We start from the raw sequence: 13703 nt of genomic DNA on the forward strand, positions 1-13703 counted from the left end.
CTATTTCTAGGCACCCAACCCTCTTTTCTGCTTCAGGATCCAGTTCAGATTCATCTCTCCTATGGAACATGACCAGCTCTCCACTGTCATGCTCTTAATATCTTTCCCATTCTCTTTAAGTTCTACCTTATAATAATCTATCTTGTCAAGAAGCAAGAACAGCTCTTCTACTCCTTTCTGTTTCCTCCTAAGGTTTGACATAAATGAAAACAAATGCATGAAGATGAACTTGTTATATAAAATGTACATAAATGGATGAATGATGAATCATTCTGTGAATACCAAAGTGCTACAGTTCAATTCACAGGGGCATTCTTATCCATCTGGACCCTCATGCTGATATTTTTAAGATCGGAATCCATGTCAGGTTTATAGTCTTGTTTCCCTTTCCAGGGAGAGAACGGTAAGAGCGAACAAGCAGGGTGGGGAAGAGCTCTGTATTCTTAAAGTAGGGACTCCAGTATCTGGATTTAAATGAAATCAAGAGAAAGGTCAAAGACACAGATGAATCTAGACTATCATAGAAGTGTAAATGAGTATGAGGCTACTGTTTCCATCCACTAGTGACTCAGCAACGAGCCCAGGACTGATCTCAGGGCAGAGAACCTCTTAGCCACAGATACACCTTCATACCTGGTAGCTAAAGAAGGAGATGTCAGGTGCTACAGTGTCATTTGAGGCCAAAAACCCATAGGGAGGTCAGTAATCTATAGAGGGGCCACAACAAAATATGATCCTAGCAAGCTGGTGTCGAAAAGGACTCTTAATCTCTTTTTTTCACATGCATAAGTAACTGTACGCTGCATGTCAATGAGTTTTCTCTAAGCAGCCAGGCATTGAAAACCATTTACGTGGCACTGGGTATGTATTTTAATAGCATCAGTCTAAAGGTCAAGCAATGTAAAGAAAAGCAGACAGGAAGCAGGCCAACAGCTCAGGCAGGTAATTGAGCGTGCAAAAGCACTCTCCTACCATAGCGACTACTGACATCTTTGTTTATCTCTCCACTACCTGGTGTGGAAATGGTATTCTTTTATTTTCTCTTCTCTGTTTATGTTAGAAAGTAGCCATCAAGGTAAGGATTATCCTTCTAGAAATAATATTGCTATTGGCAATAGTCTATCAGCAAAAGATGGGCTTTCACTATACAAAAGAGAGTCAGGGAGTGTCAGGTATCAGATCTCAGAAGAAAACTCAAGTATCACAGGGAAGATCAGAACAAAACTGAGAGTGGAGGTGGAGCTTTAAAAATATGGAAATCCCCAATGTTAATTCCAGTTTGGAGTCCTGGCAGATCAGAATGTTGGGGGGATACTTTTATAATTCATTGCAAGGTCTGCTTGCTGCAGCTATAGAGAATGACATCCATCCATCTATCTGTCCATTCATCCAACATACAAGCATATATTTAGCACATGAATAATAGTGATAATTAGATGTAGCTACAATTTCATTCATTTCTCATTACATTCCAGGAACTGAGAATATATATATATATATATATATATATATATATATATATATATATGCTTCTTTGATGCTTGTAACAACCCCAAACACTTCAGTTTGACAAAAGTGGAAACTGAGACTCAGAAAAGATTAAGTAAGGCTGCTTGAGGAGTCAAAAAGTAGTGGGATTGGACCTAAGGGCATGTCTGACTCTAGAGTCCAGGCTGTTAATCCTGAACTGATGTCTACTTTACTTCACGTGAGACTCTGCTAGGTGCCATGGAAGGCACTAAGCAGAGAAAGGCACTGCCCTCCAGGAACTTAAAGTGTAGTAGAAAAGAGGAACAATGTAAATCACTAAGAAATACTAGTAAGAAAAATAGCATCTTTCCCGAGGGCTGTACAGAGTTTCAAAGCTCATCAGGTTTTCCAGGGTGTAGTGAAAGATTTCATGGAAGAAGGAACAATTGAATAAATTCTCTGTTATCCATTTTAGAAAGCCAAGAAGTACTAAAAAGAACTTTCTAGGTATTAGAAATTTATCTAGAGTAGTGCATGCATTCACACACACACACAAATGTACACACTTTGAAGATGACTAGAAATGACTTCTCTATGAAAGTTTTGCTTAAGCTAATTTCAAAATGACTTTGTATTCCTTCAGAATACATCACTTGCTATGAATGAGAGCCAGAAAGATGCTAAATGGACAGGGGAAGAATGTTAAGATTTTTTTAATTCCCATGGAAAATTTTAAAAGTGGTCTATGCAGTTGACACCATAGGTACCACTGATTGAGAACTTGCAATGTGTCAGGCTTTGTGCTACACACACTATGTAATTTTACCCTCAATTTTATGAAGCATGTCCTTATTCTTCATTTAATGATAAAACTCCTGAGGCTCTGGGAAGTTAATTAATTTGCCCAAGTTCATGAAGCTATAAGCATCATGCTAGAATTTGAGCACAGTTCTCTTCAACATACAGCTACTAACTAACCCATATTTGTGGTCATGAATCTATAGCATTAATCCTGGTAATTCAGCCTTCAAATAAATACTAAACGATTGGTAGGCCAGAACACTTCCTAAATATGTCCTCTTTCTTAAAGGAACAAAAGGGGTTTTTTTTTTTAAGGAAAAAGAAGAAGAAAAGAGAATAAAACAAAGAGAATAAAATTAATTTATGACTTAGAATATACCAGTTATTCATTGAGCCCATTTATTTCACAAAAGTAAAATGCCAGAAGGCAACATTTCTCCAAATTACCCAGCCATAAGGGGCTAAGTTTAGTTAGACTTTCAGGAACTCTGCTGAGGATGGAAGGAGAGAAGACAAAGATGGCAAAGAGACAAGACTCAAGGAGAGAAAAACCAATGGCCCATTAAAAAAAACCTACCCAACTATTCCTCTAAAACTTCAGTTTCTGTGCACAAGGCTAAAGGAGTTTGGATTTCTCCTTTCCTCTCTGAGTCACCAGGGACACTGTCCCATAAAAATAAGCTGAAGTCAAGACATTTCCTAAGGAGAAGGAGAAGACTAGATACAAAGATGTTGAAGAGGCAGTGGCTGACTGATGAAATTTAGTCCAGAGTAACTCAGAAGGAACTCAGCTCTGAAGCCTCAACACTGTGGAAAGACTTGGGAATAAAGTAGTATGATTGATAGCCAAGAGCTTCTGAATCTCCAAACATGAGCTTGTGGAAAAAAAAAAACAACTGTTCTCAAAACTGTGTAAACTGCTGGGGAATTAAAAACAAACAAAAACAAAAACAAACCAAAAAAAAAAAACAACTTCCGGGCTAATATTTCTAAGACATTTGTAGTTTACACAACTGGCAGAAAACTTGCAATGGTTCAGAAGGGATAAAATTGGGTTTGTCTCTTCAAGGATGCAAGAGCTTCCCCACAAGGGGCAGATAGTTTCTCCCAAATGCGAATGCTACCTCCGAGGAATCCAGGCTGAAAGGGAGGGGAAAGATGGCAATCCAAACAGGTGTGTGTGTTTCACTCTGGGAATGGAAACTAAGTAGTTCAGAGTGCTCCCAGGAGATACAATTAATAAAGTTCTTCTCAGACCAGTGTCTCACATGGCCCACATTGAAGGGCTGTAAATGCCGTTAGGAAAGAGAGGAGCCATCTGATCATCCACCTAGACTAGAAAAACATAATCTTTTTTTCATATAATTTTAACTTTTATTTTAGATTCAGAGGGTACATGTGCAGGTTTGTAACCTGGGTCGATTGCATGATGCTGAGGCTTGGAGTATGATTGATCCTGTCACCCAGGTAGTGGGCACAGTACCCAGCAGGTAGGATTTCAACCCTTGTCCCACTCCCTCCCCCACCTATAGTAGTCCCCTGTGTCTGTTGTTGCCATCTTTATGTCCATAAAGAGCCTGGGGAGAGTAGTACCAGAGAGGTTCTCATTAGCCTGTGGACCCATATTTTGGAAGAAGCTCTGCTGCAGAGACTCCTCTCCCTCTATCTTTTCCTCTACTGGTGGCCTTCGCAGCAGGATGAAGCTGCCGGTGACCAAGGCCAGTCCGGTTCACTCCAGTCTCTGAAGCTTCTTCCTGAGGCCTTCTCCATTGGCATGAGCAGTGACTGGATACATGGCAACCAGAAATCAGTGAGGATATCTCTGGAGGTGCCCAGTTCCTCCCACTGTTCTGCTCTGGGTGCTGCCAGAACCAGCTACAAACTATTAGAAAGCTACAAGAAGCAAGGAACCACGTAGGTAGCCAGGATATCTCCCCTTCTCACAGCTACCTCCCTCCATGTTCGTTTCGGTGTGGAGCCCAGGGCCTTTGGAGGGCTGGCTATTGTGCTGGGACTCCTTTCCCTGCTTCCTTCACTCACTCTACAGAACTAGAAAACAAACAAAGCAAAAATGCTTGCAACCCCAGGGGAGATGAGAGGACTGTCCTAACTCCCTCAAGCTTTTCTGTGCAGATCCTAAGAGGCCCAGGATGCGGCCAGAGTCCTAGCCTGAGGACACTAACAAAGTTTGGTTCCTAAACTGTTGGCGCCTTTTTGAGATAAAAGTGGATGCTATTCAGAAATGGGGGAGGGGGGCGGTTCCCAATGACTGAGAAATCAGTGTGGGCTTTTATTGGTTATTGCTGAATATTTATGTCCCATTTATCACTGATAGTTGGCTATTAAAAAGCTAGATAAAGACATTGGGCCACCTGAGTGCCTGGGGCTTTCGATCACTAACAAGCCAGCCTATCAGAAGGCCCCATTTCTGAGGATCCGCCAGAGACAAAGGTTCTTTGTTAACTGGAATGCCCCAGAGCGAGGAGTTGGAGCTGTGTTGCTCTAAACAGAAGGAAGAGGGAGCGGAAAGACGAAAAGAAAACCTTTTGCTTTCCCAGCAGAAACCTAGGATTGAAAGCAGGGACTTTTGAAGGGAAAGGGCTCTTGGGGAATGATGAAGATCAGGGTAGGTGAAATCATCTTTCATGGATTTCCTACTCAGACTGATGATACAGCTCTGACCTGGCTGCAGGCCCGGGAAGGCTCCCTGATAAAGATGCAGAGCTGAGGTGAATTTCCAAGTCTCCCACTTTAATGTACCTTTGCTGCTGCCTTCCCCCAGATCTGGAGAGGCTAAAGAACTTTATTTTTCTTTTTTGGAGGGGGGCTGAGTAGAGGAAGTTGAGAAGCTTGGAGGAAGATATGTTCAAAATAAACTGAGAACTCTGATGATTATTTTTAGTCTGGAGAGAGAAGAACAATTCTTTTATAGAACAAGCATTCACTTAAATAGGTTTCCCCTATCTGGGGGATCCCCAGAAATGCAAATCATCCACTTGTGACACTTAACGGTTCTTGCCCGGGATTTTGTTTTTTTCTTTTCTTGGCTGGATGAGCCATCTGGAATAAAAATGGGACAATCAAGTCCAGACCAGATCATTAGAAATGGACAATGGAATTAAGAACCACAGCCCGAGACCAGGAGGGTAAGAACTCTGTAAGATAGATTCAACTTTATCCCTTTCTCACAGTTATCATTTTTATTAGTCCATTGCTAATAAACATGAACAGGAAACATCCTCTGTTAATAATTTGCAGTAGGATGAAATGAAAGTTTGGAGCTTGTTTCCATGGGGCCATCAATGAAGTGAGGTGCTGTGGATGCTGCCACCCAGCTGCCTTGGACCAGATGGAGGGAAGAACCCAGATGGAAAGCTAAGGCAGTGTTTCAAAAGGAAAGGGGCCTGAGAGAGCTGAGTTTGGGGGACCCTCCCAGGAAGGTGGAAAAACCAGGGAGCAAGCTTGGCTGAGACAGCCTTGGACCTTCCCAGGAAATCATCCTAGGCTCCCCATCAAAGGCAGCACAGTGGGCCCAGGTGTCCTGTCTTACTTATGCACTCCAATCATCACCTCAGGATGAAATCAGATCAGCATTTTAAAATTCCATTCTTTTTTTCAAAAACTATAACACTATACTTAGTTTTTAAATCCACATCATATAATTAATATTCGCAGCCCTCTGCCCCACTTTAACCCAATCCTCCTGCCCCAGAGGCAACCACCCTCACCTCATGCAGCTCTTGCCTTCCCTAGGCATTTCTATGTTTGTAGGTGTGCTTACAATGCCATTTCTTGATGTATTAATTTTAAGCATTATTTATTGGTTCCCTGCCAAAGAAGATAGGAACTTTGCTCTTTCATGCACACACACCCAACTTTCCTTCCCCCATCACCCCAAAAGAGTAATATTATATGGTTACATTAATAGTCGACATTCACAATAGAAGCATGCAAATATTATGCACCACTGATATGAGTAGTGCATGATATTTGCATGCTCCTATTGTGAATCTTGCTCAATGTTTGCTTTCTCCTGCACCCTTCATACCCCTCAGATGACTGAGAACTTTTCTAAGTTCCTGTAGAAGAGATGTCCAGGTTAGTCTGTTCAGTCCCTCATAAACACCACTGTCCACCCCCAGCACTCTGCCTTTATATGTGGTGTTCTCCTACTTCTCTCTTCCTTCCCTCCAAATCCCAACACCTTATGTAACATTTCCTCCAAGAAGCCCCACCTGTTTCATTGCTCTTCTTTGCTTCTAAATGTCTGTATAATTCACAATCTTGAATACATAATTAATCCATTCATTATATTCTTTCTTATAGAGTGTGGCATTATTCGTTTGTGCTATTCTTGCCTCTCCAACTGTAAGCTCACTGAAAGCAGGTATTTTCTGCCTTGCACATTCTCTGTATCTGTCACCCTCAAGGAAGTTCCATCACAGTGTAGCCCTCAATATATTTTCTGAGGCTACTGCTTTGGAGATCATTATAGCTCCCAGGTATAAGCCCTGGACAAATTCATCCTAGCAATCAGTTTTCTCTTAAACCCTTCTCCCTAAACAGAAACAGTCGAGATCATTACCCAGTGGGGAATTACAACCAAACTAAAAATCCTCAGTCATCTTTGACAGGTGTTCTACCTTACCTACCCCGCATCTGATCAGCTGCCACGTTAGTGCCATGGTGTCTCCTCTCTGCCTTCTCATTGTGTTTCTACTGCCTCTTCCTCTTCCTCTCACTCTCCCACTCCTCTTCATGACTTTCATTGTCTATAGCCCAGACTGTTTTAATTACTTCTTGAATTACCTCCCCTTTCTTATCTCACCTTCTAAACCCGTCTACTAGATAAATTTTTCTACAGCATAGTTTGTTTTCATTCTGTGAAATCTTCAGTGATTCTTCATTGTTCTCCTACCTTACATTCCAGGTTCTTCTGGCATTTGAAAGTTTCCATTCAGTCTTAGTGCCTATTACCCTCAACTCATCCTCTACATTACCTCCAACTAGAGGCCTCATTATTTTCCAAACATACCTCCATGCTTTGTGGCCTTAATGCCTTTGCATGTGCAGTTCATCACCTGGAATTCTACTCTTCATCATTCCTACTGTCACTTCCACCATGAAGCCTTCCCTCCTCAGCTCAGCTAGGTCCTCCTCTAATCTGAATTTCTATAACCTTTCATTCCGTCTTTCTTGAGGAGCTTGTTACATTTCACTGCTTATTATCATTATTTGTGGGTCTGTCTTATCTCCCTGCCTAGTGTGAAAGATCGTGGATGGCCAAGACTCAGTAATTTCATATTCCATTCTCCACAAACATGGCAAATCACACAGATTAGGAGAGGCAGAAGTTGAATAAATGTTTATTAAGCAAGTGAATGAATGAAAACAAAACTGTATGTTTGTCTCTTGAACATACCAGATCCTTCAAAAGACCATTCTGATACTATTTGCTCTCTCTCTAGTAGGTGGCAGGGATAAGTTTCAATGCCCAGCTTCTAATAAAGTAGGAGAAGGGTGTAGCTAAGTTAAGCCTAAATGCTAGGCTTGCCAAAAAATGGTGTTCTAGAGTTAAATGGAGTGCCTCCTACTCTTATGCATGGGGAGGTTGCACTATTTCCCAATCCAAAGACCCTTTAGGGTATGGGTTTCAATTCGAAGAGATGGTAATTCTGAACTGCCAACACCAACCCAGTTTGCCTCAACCTCACAACTCAGCTCTAACTGCAAAGCAGTGCCCTCCCCATCTGTAAGTGGAAAAGGAAGTCTCTGTCTATTTTTACAGAGATGAGGGGGAGGCCGAAGGAAGAATTTCATTTAATTTCTATTTCTTCTCTTGGCCTCTAACTTTCTGGCCAGGGGTTTCTATTTCAAAAACTCTGTATTATGTAAACACAGAAGGGCCCTTCTCAAAAACAGAAGCAACTTCTACTAATTTCCAGTCTCCTTTCTGGCACTCTCAGGAGTCCTGCTAAGCATCTTGATCTCAGGCAAATTTTTCCTTGGCTACAAAACACTTGTGATGGCCAACCCTGGGTCAACAGCTTCATTTGGCTCCGTGTCCCCAAGATTTTTGCAGTACTCTTCAGTTGAAAGCTTTCCTAAGAAACAGGATGTTGTCCATGACTTCTCTGTTAGGCCAGCTCACACAGAGCCAAACATGTTTCCATTGAACAAAGCCTACCACAGCCAAGAATAACTCTTTAAAATGCCCTTTCTAACCCATTCCACAATTACACAAATAATTCAGGCAAAAGTGAATTGTGAACTACACATTCCATATCCTGATGTTGTGTAGACTACGTAGCCTGAACTCATTCTAAACAGGTAGACTACCTGCCTCCCCTATTAAGGAGATACAGCAGAAGGTAGACAAACACACAGGTGCAAGCTCCAGTGGGGACTGTGTCATTTTTTAAATGGTCCAACAAAAACATGCCATTGAGATTGCTACCAAAGCTGGACAGCCTTCATAGCTCTGTATCAAACAAAGAGGGCTGGGCCCATGCCCTGGAGATCTGAGATCTAAGATTAGCGAGCTCACCTTGATGCAGTGATGAATCAGATGAAATTATAAGAAAACAAGAATTATTTTTATTTTCCCTACCTTTGTGCCACATACTAGTACCCTCAGGGAGAGAATTTCTGGAACCGGGATGCTAATAATGTAGATGAAGTGCATAGACGGTTTGGAACTATTCTGGATTCCTAGTCTTCTAGTCTACCAAGGATGGTAGCAGATGGCACAGGACCCAATCTGTTTCCAAACGTTACATTTGTGAGTAGAAACAGGCACTTTGGCCAGATTCCAGTTGGTACATTCAACAAAGAATAACATAAGCCTCAAATTTCCCATTGGTAAAACAAAGGAGGTTGGGTGAGCTATTCTCTAAAGTCCCTCCCAGCTCTAATATTTTATGATTCTCAGTGGTAAAAATTCAGGGATTTGGAATGACCAGTCTCATTCTCCCATTAAGCTCTGGGTGAATCAAAGGCCAGCATCACATTGCATCATCTCATGTACAGTAATATGTGAATGACATTACACAATGCCAGCTTTTATTAATGGGAACACTCTTCCAGCAATAATGCAATACCCTTGAGCTCATTCTGGCCTTCTTTGTTAGTACCCAACCCAGCTGCATTGTCAGGAGATACAAAATATTACATAGACGTTGGAAGTAGGAGCAGTAGAAGAGGGCAGACACATCAGCAAATGACACAACTAACAGCCTGTAGTCCTGTTCATGCTCACAGTGGATGCTTAGTGAATGCTTGGTGACTAACAGTGAGTAATGCAGAAACACTAGTGGACTTATTAACTGACTAGAGTCAACACCTTTGCACTTTGCTATTTTCCTAGGAGCCAAGTCTCGGCCAGAATGGAAGGGAGGGAATTCAAATTTAGGAGCACTTTTAGAGTTCCCATAGGTTAAGAACTCTCATATATTGGTGTTCCAACTCCTAAGTATATGGATGGGTTCTCCTTCATTAAGCAGATACTCCATTCCTAAGAGGTTTGGCACAGACAAATTTTGAGTCTATTTTACATGCTTTATTCCTGACATGGGCTTCTGTCCTAAGTCCTTGTTGGCTCTTTAATGCTGCAGGCACTAGAATGGGAACCAGAAATCCTCAAGTATCTCACCACGTCTCTTACCTTGAGGAGTCCAAGAAGTTCTCCTTGCTTCCCTCGCTTGGAATTCCCCTGGCCCTCTGTAGACACCAACCCTGGCAAACAGCACCAACTTATAGCTCTGGAAGGAGAGAAGGAATAGACAACAGGCTTAATATAATCTTCTTTCAAGACAAAAATGTCCCACCTCCTATGACTTCAAGAAAGAGTTGAGTTCAGCATTGTCCTTTGATGGTTCCACTACACCATTTGTTTCTGGAAAACACTGATATCCAACAGCCACCCTATGCATGCTACCTTTCTCACATCAAGACAATTCCTCTCCAGCCCCATTTTCACAAGACCCTTCTCTGAACTGTTTTACTGGAATCTACACACTATTATTTACTGGGAGCATACATCATTCCTTCTTTTTGGTCCCTGAGTGCCAGAGTGCAGGGTCAGGTTAAGAGCCTGGTTGGTCCCATGGGACAGAACAAAACCAATTGGCCACACAGAGACCAAGTTTCGAGAGAAATAAACTTTAGTAATAAGACACTTGCTAAATGGAAGAGAAGAATGTTAGGCTAGAATGAATTTTCTGTTCATTTTGCCCCACTGTCTCTGCAAATCATATCAGATTCATAATGTCAGAGGAAGAGCTAGTTAACGTTTTATAAAGTGTGACACCCAGCACAGTTCCTTCCTCTGAGGTTCTGACTGATTTCTCTCTGTGCTCATTCCCCTTTTGTGGATGTTCCTCTCCTCTTGTCAACTCAGGTTTCACTGTTTTCCCTTTAACCACATTGAACAGGCTGATATCCCCTCATGCTGTAAAGGTGTGAGGTGTACTTGGCCTTGGACGAGCTTGGAGGACTTTTTCTTTTCAGGGAACTTAAAGGTGACATCTTCCATTGAGTCAGCCAGCCATTAGTTCGGGGAAACTTTCACATCATTTGCAGTTGGAAAGCAGTTAACATTGACGTGAAGTCTCTGCTTAGAAGTTTGCCTCATTAAGAGATATTTGAATTTCTACATGGCTAGATATTTAAATATTTAAATAACCCCAAAGAAGTGTAAACACAAAACCTAGAATAGTTACTTGCGTAATGAAGCTGAGGGGAAGCACCTAGATGAGAAGTTTCATAATTTTACAAGTTGCACGAATTCTTGGAAATTCCATAGAAGTGTCTGAAGAAATGGACCTCAGTAGGCCCTGTAATAAGTATGTTTGGCATAAAAGATTGCTGCCTTTTGGAGACCAGGCCTTGGGAAGAGGACTGGGTTGGTGTTACGAGTGTTCTCCAGGGAGGCTGGGGCCTTGTTACCACCTCTGGATATTTGGTCTGTTCTTCCCCCCAAATAGTTTTTAGAACCACCTCTAAGAGGTGTTCAGTGTGCATGATTCCCCAGGCTGCAAGATGTGACTTTGTGGCCAAGTAACAAGGACAGAAGGTGATGTAGGGAAACTGGTCCAGCCAGCTTGTGCTTAAAGATATGTGACATGCCTGATGAGCTGTTTTGGCTTTTGGACTCAAAGATTCTTCATTTTAACAAAACCAGGGAAACAAACCATAGAACTTTCTAGTGTTTCTTCTTAGCAGGGAAGATGAACCACACACCTTCTCACTCCATTCCTCAAGCTCTCCCCCTCCCCGGGCTTCACTTCAATACTGCCCCTCATGGCCCTCCTGGATCTCTGGGGGTCAAGTTTGAGCCCCGCAAGAGTCAGAGGCAGAGTGAGACCCGGTGATACAGCCTAACACGGGATCGAGAGATGCTGTTGTCTTACTTAGTAACAAAATATAAGAGTGTCTGTTGCAAAAATAACTTGGTAATAGAAAGCAAAATTTTTACACTTTGGCTGCAGCCAAGTTTGACAACATTAAGATGCTCTGCCTCTTTTCAGTAACCAAGGGGCACATAGAGTATTCAGAATTAGTGCTTTATGAGGTAACAAAAGCTAGTGTCTATGCAATATTCCCTTCACATGCTACTCGTCTGCAGAGGTTTTAGCAAACAAATCAAAACACTTTTTTCTTTTCCTCCGAAATGTTGAAAGGATAGAAATATAGACACTGAAGTCTGTCTGTTTTATTACAGATTAAAGCTAGCGTAGGGGCTGTGAAATTAAATATGCAGTCACAATAGTTTTCTAATTTATGTCAGAGTAAATCACACTTACCCAGCCAGGCACTGGTGGAACTGGATGACCGCAGGTCGATCTCCAGGCAGGTAGAGGTGGCTCACCTTATGGCAGAGTAGGAAGCGAGCTTGGCCTGAGAACAGACGGCTCTGAGAAAGTACGGGAAAAGATATACCATGTTCACACTAATCAAAAGAAAGCTGGAGTAGCTGTATTCATATTAGAAAAAGTAGATTTCAGATCAAAATGATGAAAAGGTCTTTCATAATTCTAAAGGAGTAAATTGATGAAGAGGGTATAACAATTCTTTGTGTGTTTTTTTTGTTTGTTTGTTTTTAGATGGAATCTTGCTCTGTTGCCCAGGCTGGAGCACAGTGGTGTAATCTTGGCTCACTGCAACCTCCGCCTCCCAGGTTCCAGCAGTTTTCCTGCCTCAGCCTCCTGAGTAGCTGGGATTAGAGGCGCCTTCTACCACGCCCGGCTAATTTTTTTTTTTTTTTTTTTTTTTTTTGTATTTTTAGTAGAGAGGGGGTTTCACTATGCTGGCCAGGCTGGTCTCAAACACCTGACCTCAGGTGATCCGCCCACCTTGGCCTCCCAAAGTGCTGGGATTACAGGCGTGAGCCACCGCGCCCAGCCACAATCCTAAACAGTTATGCACCTAGTAACAGAGTTTAAAAATACACAAACAAAAACAGAGCTTGATGCCTTAAAGCAAAAACTGATAGAACTAAAAGGAGAAATAGACATATTTACAATTATAGTTGCTGACTATAACACTCGTCTCTCAATAATGGATAGAACAAGTTGATGGAAATCAGTAAGGCCTTAGAACTTGGTAAGCAAACTACATACCTTTGGTCCAAATCCAGCTCATTGTGAGTCAAATATGGCCACACCCATTTATGCATTGTTTGGCTACAGCTGCAGATTGGCGTAGTTGCGACAGAATGTATAGCACAAAACTGAAAATATTTAGTATCTGGCCCTTTATAGAAAATATTTGCAGACCCCTAGGCCCCTAATTTGCAAGACTTGACATTGTCAACCAACTTAACATAAATGACATTCTTAGAACACTCCATTTACAGAGGACACACATTCTTTTCAAGTGCATATTGAACTTTACCAAGACAGACCAGTACCTAATTTCAAGACTTCCTAAAAAGCTAGTTATCAAGACAGTGTGATATTAGCATAAACAGAGACACCTACATCAGTAGAAAATAATTGACAGTCTAGAAATAGACTCACACAAATATGGGAAACTAACTTTTGACAAAGATGAAAAGACAATTCAGTGGATTAATAGTTAATCTATTATTAACACATATTATCTTCTACATTTAATGCTCATAACAACTCTATGAGGCAGGAATTGTTATTATACCCACTTTTAGATGAGAAAACTGAAGTCAAACTAGTTTGTCCAAAATTTAAAACTAGTAAGTGGTAGAACTGGAATATAAACTCAGTTTGACTCCAGAATCCATGCTCTTAATCATTCCACCACATGTTACAATGTGCTTTTCAGGAAAACAATATACCAGGTGCCACACTCTGAAACCAATGTTCCAGGAAACCATTTTTAAGAAATGTAATAATTTACTAAGAAAACTAACATTTAAAACATTGTAGCAATGGAGATTTTAAAATAATTTTAACGTT

General features: G+C 41.4%; 1 long non-coding RNA gene across 2 annotated transcripts in view; it reads right to left on the reverse strand.

The window, feature by feature from the left end:
- LOC107966925 (uncharacterized) overlaps nt 1-12894 on the reverse strand; it is a 58177-nt gene extending 45283 nt beyond the window's left edge. For both annotated transcript variants that reach the window (XR_008537399.2, XR_001706983.3), the window contains exons 1-3: nt 12792-12894; nt 12075-12184; nt 9935-10031 (exon numbers count right to left, since the gene is read on the reverse strand). This is a non-coding gene — a long non-coding RNA (uncharacterized LOC107966925). The remainder of the gene's footprint in view (nt 1-9934; nt 10032-12074; nt 12185-12791) is intronic.
- Nucleotides 12895-13703: the final 809 nt, after the last annotated feature.

This window comes from Pan troglodytes, chromosome 8 (assembly GCF_028858775.2).
Source record: "Pan troglodytes isolate AG18354 chromosome 8, NHGRI_mPanTro3-v2.0_pri, whole genome shotgun sequence".
NCBI classification, from domain to species: domain Eukaryota; kingdom Metazoa; phylum Chordata; class Mammalia; order Primates; family Hominidae; genus Pan; species Pan troglodytes.